The 10,482-nt window shown below is 39.6% G+C and overlaps 1 long non-coding RNA gene across 2 annotated transcripts; it reads left to right on the top strand.

The window, feature by feature from the left end:
• Positions 1–798: 798 nt before the first annotated feature.
• LOC135412884 (uncharacterized) lies at positions 799–10,227 on the top strand. 2 transcript variants are annotated; one of them, XR_010430004.1, is made up of 5 exons: positions 799–914; positions 3,512–3,580; positions 4,689–4,825; positions 8,488–8,607; positions 10,051–10,227. It is a non-coding gene; the product is annotated as an uncharacterized LOC135412884 (long non-coding RNA). The 2 variants fall into 2 exon arrangements; XR_010430005.1 differs by lacking the exon at positions 4,689–4,825.
• The last annotated feature ends 255 nt before the right edge of the window (positions 10,228–10,482 follow it).

Genomic DNA, 10,482 nt, shown 5'->3' with positions numbered 1-10,482 from the left:
ATTTCCAGTTTCAACTCACAAGATTGAGTAACTATTTTTAGAGAAAATAAAAGAAAGGAAAGACACATAAGTTGTCTTGCTAGACTTCTGTAAAATTATGTTACTGAGAGAAGAGCACATTGAGATTTACTGCTGTATCATTTTTTGTTTTATTACAGAAGAAAAATTGCCTTTGCAGCACACAGTGCTTTCAGAAAAAAACATATCTAATTCCTTACTTTTTTTTCTCTGAATAAAATGTATTGCTGTTTTTTCTATTATGGACATGCCTTAAGGCCCCAGCAGAGATGGTGTCACCATTCTAAAAATCTCTAGCTCTAACAGAGAGTGAGAGACATTTTCTGCCCTGGAAAACTGGCAGAGATAAGGGGGGGAAAAAGAACTAATAAGATCACCTTTTACAGGTCAGTTAACTGTAACATTGAGTTTGCGGCTGGCAATATGTATCAAGCTGGAATTTGAATCCAGGTTTCCTGATACCAAACCTGACAGCTTTGGGAAACTACTCCCTTACCTGTCCTCTCGAACTTCCTATCATTTCAGACAGTCTGTGCTGGTTTTTGCTGGGGTAGGGTTAATTTTCTTCACAGTAGTTGGAATGGGGTTATGTTTTGGATTTGTACTGAAAACAGCATTGATAATGCAGGGTTACTTTAGTTATTGCTGACCCCACCATTGAGGAGGCTGGGGGTGCACAAGAAGCTGTGAGGGAACACAGCCAGTAGAGCTGACCCCAACTGATGCAAGGAATATTCCATACTGATATGACATCATGCTCAGTATACAGAGCTGGGGGAAGAAGAAGGAAGCAGGGGATGTTTGGAGATGGCATTTGTTTTCCCAAGTAACCATTACGTGTGATGGAGCTCTGCTTACCTGGAGATGGTTGTACACCTGCCTGCTGATGGGAAGAGGTGAATTAATTCCTTGTTTGCTTGGCTTGCTTGTGTGGCTTTTACTTTACCTATTAAACTGCCTTTATCTCAACCCCTGAGTTTTTCTAGCCTTTATTCTTTCAATTCTCTCCCTCATCCCACTGTGGGGGATAGTGAGTGGGTGTATGTGTTGTGCTTAGTTTCTGTGTTTACTGGCTGGTGTTAAACCATCGCACTCGTCATTGGTTTTCTGCGCATTAACTTAAAACCTTAGACATCAGAATGTCATAGTAATCCAGAGATAAAAAGAAGTGAATTTTAAAACCCGAAGAGTGATCACTCAGTCTTCTCCAACACTTCAGGGCTCTTAAGCCATACTGATATTATCTCTGGATACAGAACAATATGATCATAGAAGCATAAGACTGTTCCAGGGCACTGAGTCACACAGACGCAGTTATACTGCCAGGATCCAGGAATGCAGTGAAAAGGACAAAATTGTCCATGAAAAAATGCCTTGGGTGGCAGGTGAGATCAGCTTTGTCTCAGCTCTGATGTAATCTAGATTGTAACTGCAAATTTGTGACCTGGGCATGAACCCCCTTTTGCAGAGATAGATCTAAATTATGGCCCCTGCCTTTAACTGCTCATCAATCTATATATTAGAAAAGGGAAGCAAAGGCACGAAGAGTGAGAGGAAGCCCAGAGACTCTGTTGAGGAGCAGTAATTGCAAACATCTCATCATGCAAGCTGCCTGGCATGGCCCACCCTTCTCTCCTCATCCTTGCCAATACAAACCAAGTTGTACCAGTGCTGAATGGGAAGTACACTGTCACAGCTCCCTTCTTTAACAAATGAACACATCTGTGCAATGTCACAACAAATTAGGAACTATTTATTCATTCGAGTTCATTGAGCTTGATGGAATCAATAATCAGTGGGGAGTTGGCACTGGATTCCTTAAGGAAGCTCTCTAGGAGTCAGTAATAGGAGTGAAAACTCACCCACCAGCTGCATTTCCCTGTAGACAGAAAATTGGGCTAAAATAAATCTTGGCCCAAGTGAAAATAATGGATAACACTCACTTTAGATTGCACTGTTTTGCCACCTAAAGCAGCTGAGCTTTTACCTAAATAATCCATGAAAGGCTGTTCAATGCCCGATACCTGATAACTGTATTGTACAGTCTTGTGAAAAGAAGCTGAAATAAGACCAGAGAAACAGTCCTTAGAATTTCATGGTTATTTTTTGCCTGTCTGAAGCACATCAACCCATTCAAGCAAATTTGCTTTTGAATGCAACCTGTGTCTTCCAGTTGGCCAACAACATGCTAGAAATTCAGACCTCTGCAAAACAGGTGTTTGTCCTTTCTCTAGATGGGCAAGTGTATAAGACTAGAGCTTAATATTTATTAGAAATGTCCAATCAATCTTCTGACTTTGCAGTTCTATGGATATATCACATATTAACAGGGCTGGGAATAAAAGTCAAACACAGTACCAGATGTGAAATATGACAGTGCTGTAAAATAATAAAGAACAGCTAGAACTTCTCACTTTATTACTATTATAACAAACTTTTTTTACTGAGAAAGCCACAAACAAGTAGAAGAATCTATTGTGCTAGGCACCATTTAGGTTCTTAACTGGGGAATAAATCTCATCCCAAATATTTTTCAATCCATGGCCTTGTAGGAATGCACACTCTGACCTTATTCTTGGAGCAGCTCCACTGACAGCAGTGCTGTCACAATGATAAAGTTGTGCTTGTATGCACTGCAGAATTGGAGCTTTAAAAGATGAAACAAGAAAAAGGCTCACAGCCTACAGTGATCTGTATTCCCCATCATGTTTAATAGCTGAGAAACCAAGGCAGAGATTACTTGGGCCTTCAGGGTCAGAGGTCATCATTAGTCCTGGCAGTAACTGGTAGACATTTTTTGGCATTTTTAGCAGGCAGATCAAAGATCCAAATGGACTCTGTAGACAGAATCCCCCTTTGGTTAACCTATAAATTTTAAAATTATTATAAAATTAATTATATTTTATATTACTATCTCATTAAGTTTTAGTAATAAAAGGAAATTAAGACAGTTTCTCAGCAGAAATGGGAGTACTTTTCTGGAAAGGTAATAATCCAAATGCTGTTCTCAATAACTAACCATCACTTGAAATTGCTATTCCCATACTGACAGACTTCAGGATAATAAAAAAAGAATCTAAATATAATAATTTTAACTATTGTCACCCACTCTCCAAATTGTCCAAGGCATTTTTGAACAGTTTAATCATAAAAGTAGAATTTAAACTACATTAAAGAAGCCCAGCAAACTACAAGTTTAGGGTTAAGTGTGTAAATTACAGATTTGCACACATTAAAACTTCACCAGGGAAGGCAACGCAGACAACTGGATGGAGCATTTGAAGGGATTAAACAGCTTGAGCTCTGATCCCAGCTCACTGACTTATTTAATCTTCCTATAGCACCTGAGTGAACAGCTCTTGACTTCAGAAGGTATTTCCTGAAGCTTCCACATCCCTGTGGTTTGAATCTGGCAGAAACAAACATCAGTGTCTAGGAAAACCCAGAACCGTGATCAAACATCTGTGCCATCTTTTTTTTTTACTTTCTATAGTGACATCTGATAAGTAAGGACCTAACTACCTGGTCCAGCATGGTTGGTCTCAAAAATAAGAAGATTTAGGTGAGAAATGCAGCAGGACATCACTGAAAGGTCATGGTGAAGGTTATGCCCAGAGCAAGAAAGAGCAGGAAACATTTTTTGACTGAGGTACCATGAAAAGCATTATTTAGACATAGGTCTGGTGATTTACATTGCTTGAAACCATCTACCAGACTCTGCAGAAAAGGTTCTCGAAGGGACCCATACTAAAAAAATAGCTGAGACATTTGATATGCCAAAATGTCACATGGCATTAGGCAGTTCAGTGGAGGATATCTTCCCTGTTGTCCGGCTCCTTTTAAGGATTCCTATATCTTGCAGTGGAAAGGTGCTGCCCCCACAAAAATTACTCTTCCTCTTTAGATGCAACCATCATGCTAGAGAGAAAAATATTTCAGAAAGCATGAATACTGAGCCCTTGTAACAGCTTTCACAGCCACGCCTCTGGAGTAAACTACATTCCCTTGGCAACTTGTGTTTGCATCTTGTGATTCAACTGACCGAAATTATCTCCATTAAAAAACATGCAAATGGCATCAGGTGTAATAGATGGGATGGTGGTGGAATAGAGGACCGTTCATTCCATCTGAAGATGGCAGCGACAGATAACTCCAGACGTGGGAGGTTTTGAATTAAAAGAAAATGAAAATGAGCAATCCAGTCAGAGCAGTGTCACTAGTGTTACATAATTTCATATGCAAATTTGTTTATCCTAAAGTGCCCTTAGATTTCATGGACCCACTTAAGCTAAATCTAAAGGCCTGTCCCTGCACTGTGGAATTACTAGGGACATAAGAAAAATATTAACATCTGAAGAATAAAGATGATCTGGTGGAAAAGGTACATTAGCTGTGAGCAGCTTTAATGTCCCTTCTGCAATGACCTGATGGGAAAGCAAAGCCCCTCTGCTGGAGTACCCAGCACCAGCAACCTTCATTTTTCTGCCTTTTCAAGAAATGTCTGATGAAGAGAGGCATTGATGTGGCTGACCATCAAGGTCCTGTTCTCCTAGGTACTTCAGGCAGGGTGCACATACCGGAAAGTAATTGCTCCTTGGTCTTGCTTGGCCCTTTTACACCTAGGGTTGATTCAAAGAAGAGTCCTTCACACCAACTGATTTGATTTCCAGAGATCTGGAAGCCATTAAGTGGGAAACAGGAAGAACAGAGTGGCATTCTTCCTTTCACCTGCAAGAACTTTCTCCGTTGTCCCCATTTTTCACTGCTGTCTGCATGGTGTAATGTCTTACTTGTGAAAATACACAAGGTAGCAAGAATTATGGATTAGGTGCCAGTAAATGGGGTAAAAATGGTTTCAAATTGAACATTTCTTTTATAAATGTGATTTCAGACGAAGGTATATTGCAAGCTGCCACACAACACACTCAGCAAGTACTGCCTTGCTATCATAAGACATTATTCTGCCTCCAAATTTGATTTGTGTAAGGAGGGAACCAGGAGAGTCCCTCATAAATTACACTGTTGACTAATTTTGTCATTGAATTCTGGCATACCAAGGCTGCAAACAATGTTTAGTTGCATAACCTTTAAAAGGTTATACAACCATTAGGTCTCATTTCACAGTCTTCAAAAACAGTGAGTCTATTTCTTCTACCAGAGTTTGTTTATTTAATTTCAGTATTTCGGCTTTTAAGAAAAATGTTCACAGTACACTCTTAGTCTCCCTATTTCATGTTTCACATTAAGTTATATCATTTTAAGAATAGTTATGCTAAGCATTTCTATTTCTATGATTTTCTATCAAATATTTAGTGTTTTATTCCAGTCTGCCTTGGAAAAGTAATAAAAACATTTTGTCTTCTTAAATTGATTAGCTGTATTTAAACTCTTTATAACTTGCACTGCACAATACTAGTGTTAAAGCTGTTAAAAACAGAAAAGAGGGATACTGAACTCACCTTTACATATTTTGTGCGCGCGTGTGTGTTATGTTATTCATTGTAAGGCATTGCAGTGCATGGTATAGAAACACAGAATGATAACACAGAACCATAGAATGGCTTTGGGTGAGAGGGACCTTAAAAATAACCTAGTTCCAACCACCTTCCATAGGCTGGGACACCTTCTGCTAGACCAGGTTACTCAAAGCCCCATCCAACCTGGCCTTGAACACTTCCAGGAATGGGGCATCCACAACTTCTCTGGGCGACTTGTTCCAGTGCCTCACCACCCTCACAGTAAAGAATTTCATCCTAATATCTAATCTAAACCTACTCTCTTTCAGTTTGAAGCCCTTCCCCCTTGTCCTGTCACTACATGATCTTACAAAAAGTTTCTCTCCATCTTTCTCATAGGCTCCCTTCAGGTACTGGCAGGCTGCAAATAGGTCAGCCTGAAGCCTTCTCTTCTACAGACTGAACAATCCCAATTCTTTTAGCCTTTCCTTTCCATCCCTCTGATCATCTCCATGTCCCTCCTCTGGACTCACTCCAGCAGGTCCACGTCCTTTCTGTGCTGGGGACCTCAGAGCTGGACTCAGCACTCCGGGTGGGGTCTCACCAGAGCAAAATAGAAGGGCAGAGTCACCTCCCTCAACCTGCTGGCCACACTGCTTTCCATGCAGCTCAGGATATGATTGGCTTTCTGGGCTACATATACCTTTGTAGATAATTTTTCTGCAATTCTGGAACTATTTTTTATCTAAATATGTTTGTGATGAGATATACATAATTGTAATAAATTAAAACGTGCAGATAGTAGGCTAGTATGGAAAAGGTTTGTAGTCCTTGTCACTGCATCTAAGAGGAAATAATGTCATCCTATAGGAATCGTATAATTTATGTAGTTTTGAAGTTGAAATGGATGAAATGAGCTGTGACTTATCATTTTATTTTGTGTTTCCTGATGTTTGTAAAATCTCAGATCATTTGTGGATATTCTCTTTACTTCTACATCAGATCTACGAGGAGGAAGTAGTATTCTTTCATGTACATTTTATGGTGTATACTTTTCAGGCAAAGGGCATGTGATAACTTGGACTGAAGCCAGTTAATGTCATACAACTGAAAAATACAGGATACCTGAGATTACTTTAGTCAAAAAAGCATACAGTAATGCCAGCCACTCTTTAAAGCTTTTCAAACAATTTTCAAACAATTCCTTTGGTAATTTGTTCTACTGTGATTCTTTAATACTTGAGAGGCATTGGCTGTATATACTATGAAAATGTCATCTTTGTTGCCTTCCTAAAGCTTTGCTTTATTGTGACTTCCACAAAAATATTGGAAATCATCTGAAACCATCTGAACAAAACAAAATCTGAAACAGTCAAGTAGATAGTATTTTGAGCTGACCACTTACACTGCTATTGTTTCCTTGTATTCACACATCAAACTGTATTTGCCTTCAACTCTTAATGAATGGGTAGATGGAACATTTTCTGATATGTTGTCCAATTGGTATCCTCTAGGCATCCTATTCATGACCAGGGATCCAAAGTGTTTCAGCATTATGGATAATGCAATTGAAATATCTCTGCACATATTTTTTTCAGATCTCTCACAAAATATATATGGTTGTAAGGGACAGCCAAAATGTGATGAAGAAAACTGTTTCTTCAGTACTAGTATCTCACGGCGCTAGCAAGCACTAAGTTGAGATTAGGAGAAAACTCCATAATTTTCTTTTTCGTTTTCATTTTTTATGTTAAAATTGAAACCTGATGGACTGCACAGATCTTTTCTTAGTTTTGTAGCTGGATGCCCAAGTAGGTTATGATACTGTCTCATAGTGGAGAGGGCTTGCACCTGTGTTCTCTTGTCTCTTACATTATGCATTTTCCCTTTCTGTCCAAAATGTTGTTAATGCTTTAATCCAGGCCTGATTTGGCAAGCATTTTGGGATGGCAATATATTTTGAAGGAAAAGTACCTGCTTGGGACTTCCATTGATGAAACCCTGATCAAGCACCACAAATAGATTTAGCAGATCTATTTAGCAGGCCCAGAAAGCACAGTTGTGCCCCCCTCCTGCAGGTTTTTCTGTGAATGTCATCCTGTTTTTTCTCTTGGAAGCTGATCAATGTGACCTGGCCAAGTTGGACACAACTTAGATGCTGTTCTTGAAATCTGGAGTGTCAAAAAATTAATTTCACTGCACACCCCATGCAGCTAAACTGCACATGCTCCATGCCTATTTGTCCTAGACTTCTACCACCCCTAATCCATCTGGGCTACCAGATATCTGTAAATCATCCAGACCAGTGCAATGCATGGATCAGAGGAGGATTATTAGTAAAGCCCTGTAATCTTCCTTAGTAAACTTTTGCTGTACAATATACTTTGAGTAATGTCTGGAAGTGGCAAAACTCATGCATTGGATGCCTCCCTGTTACACAAATAAATTCTAAGAAGTCTGACACTTTTATTCTCTCAGGGGAAAACTGACAAAGCAGATCAGAAAAGGGGCTGCATGAACTTGTTCTGCTAATGCAGGGACGAGGCATTCAGCTAACATTTGTGTAATGCCTTTCTTTTTGTTTAGAAGTATTTGTGAAAGAAGAGAAAAAATAAGTTTGCATAGTCTGCAAAAGATAAGAGTTTAAGTTAGATACAAGGTCAGACTAAATTCCAATGGTATAATTTATGTTGACAGAAACAGAGAAGTTGGTCCAAGGAAAGAAATGTTGATTCCCCCTTCCCACCCCTTTATAAGATACAATCTTGTTGAAACTAAGAATGCTTGTGACTTTGTAAAAAAAGTAAAGAACACAGGGTGAGGTTCTCTTAAAAATACTTTCTTGATGTTTTTTATTTTTTCTAAATTCTCTAATTTACAGTAACATTCAATTTGTATGTATTAAGAAATACATATTGCTAAATGTTGCATATTATTAAATGTATTGGGTCTGACCAGGATGTACTTAACTTTCTTCATAGCACCTTCATAGTGCTGTTCTTTGTACTTGCAGCTAGAAGAGTATGAATAACACACCAGTGTTTTGGCTACTGCTGAGCTTTTCTCACACACCACCATGGCTGTTTCTCCAAACCACTACCACCTGGCCCCAAGCCTCAAAACCTGCGGGTGGGTAAGAGGTTGGGAGGGGACCTACCCAAGACAACTAACTTAAACTGACCAAAGGGATGTTCCATACCATTTAACAATATGACTCATCAATAAGAGTAAGAGAAGGAGGAAGGAGGGGTGAGGGAATTAGTTATTAAAGCATTTGTCTTCTGGACCAACCACTACCAAAGCCCCTACTTCGCAGGTAGTGGCAGGTCATCACCTGCTAATGGGAAGTAGAGAATAAAACCTCTGTGTTTTCTCTTGTTTCACCATGTGGACCTTGCTTTTCTCTACTAAGCTGCTCCATGGGTTTTTCATTTTCTCTCCCATCATGCTGAGGAGTGACAGAGCTGCTTAGTGGGCACCTGACAGACTTCCTATGGGCTGCAGGTCTTCAAGAACTGCTCCGGCATAGGTTCTATCCATGAGGTGCAATCCTTCAGCAATGGACTTCTCCTGCATCCCTGTTCCCCATAGAGACACAAAAACTATCTCCAGCAATGGACTCCTTTCTCCAGGGCCGCAAGTCCTGGCAGGAGCCTGCTCAAGTGTAGGGTCTCAGCACGCTGCATCTTCTTTCAGGGCATATCCATTTGCTGTGGCACAGGGTCCTACACTGGATATACGGTGGATATCTGCTCCTTCATGTATCTCCATGCGCTGCAGGGGGACAACCTGCATCCCCATGGTCCACATCACAGACTGCAGGTGAATCTCAGCTCTGGCACCTGCAGTACCTCCTAGCCCTTCTCCTTCACTGACCTTGGTGTCTACAGATTTGTTCTCTTGCACATTCCAACTTTTCTCTCTCAGCAGTTGTTGTGCCCCTTCTTAAATACACTATCTCAGAGATTCCACCAACAATTCTCACAGACTCAGTTTCAGCCAGTGGCAGTTTTGTCTTGGGTATGGCTGGAACTGCCTCTGTTGCACATAGGAGCAGCTTCTCATGTCCCTCACAGAAGCCACCCCTTTAACTGCCCCACTACCAAAACCCTCCCATGTAAATACAATACACATACATTTCACTCTTTTAGAGCACATCTTATGAAAAGCTTCAAAAACCATGAGCTTTTTTTACTTTTTTGATGTGAACATAAATTGCTACCTACAGAACCAAAAGGACTCTTAACATCCAATCATTCCTTCAGGTTTTCTACTATGCCAAAAAAAAATTGAACTCCATCTCAATTATATATTTTTAATAGCTGTTACTGATTCTTAGCCAGCTGTAATAAAGGCAGTTAATAGTTTACTGGCTCACAGTCATTATTCCAGCTTTGCTAGAGGCATCATGATTGCTGACTCATACATATTTCTCAATCAGATTTTTTTTTCAGATACTATTCACCAAACTGAGACACTGCAGTAAAGTTGAAAGCTTACATGAAACACATTTAAAATTTCAAAAGAAAATTTATGAAAGCTATCTTTATTTTAAGAAGCTTTCTTTGACTTTCAGGGTTGGAAAAAAACAATAACTGGATCTGCAATTCATCTGAAAAATGATTGTGTTATTGATAAGTCAACTCCTGCGTGAATAGATATTCACCTTCAAGCCTCCTTAATTTGTCCTCATTTTGGAGATATGATATGTGTTTTCTGGATGCAGAGGGGACACTGGCTTTGTTGTTTCTATTCCCAGACTGTGAGAGTGAAATAAAATCCATATAACACAAGTTGTGTGTTTTAATTAACACTCCTGTCTTCATTTTTCCATTTTCCTCTACAACCAAGAGGAATCAAAAAGGATTTCTTCCAAGACAAAGGTTGAGATACTCACACAATTATGTGGTATAAAAGGGCTGTGATAACACCTTAAACAAAACAAGACTTGTAGGAATGTCTAAATAACAGACAACATTAGGACTGACAGATTTCACAGAACAAATTA

Source organism: Pseudopipra pipra, chromosome 4, assembly GCF_036250125.1.
Source record: "Pseudopipra pipra isolate bDixPip1 chromosome 4, bDixPip1.hap1, whole genome shotgun sequence".
NCBI lineage: Eukaryota > Metazoa > Chordata > Aves > Passeriformes > Pipridae > Pseudopipra > Pseudopipra pipra.
The sequence above is the reverse complement of the archived record's forward strand: the minus strand, read 5'-3'. Positions and strand labels throughout refer to the sequence as shown.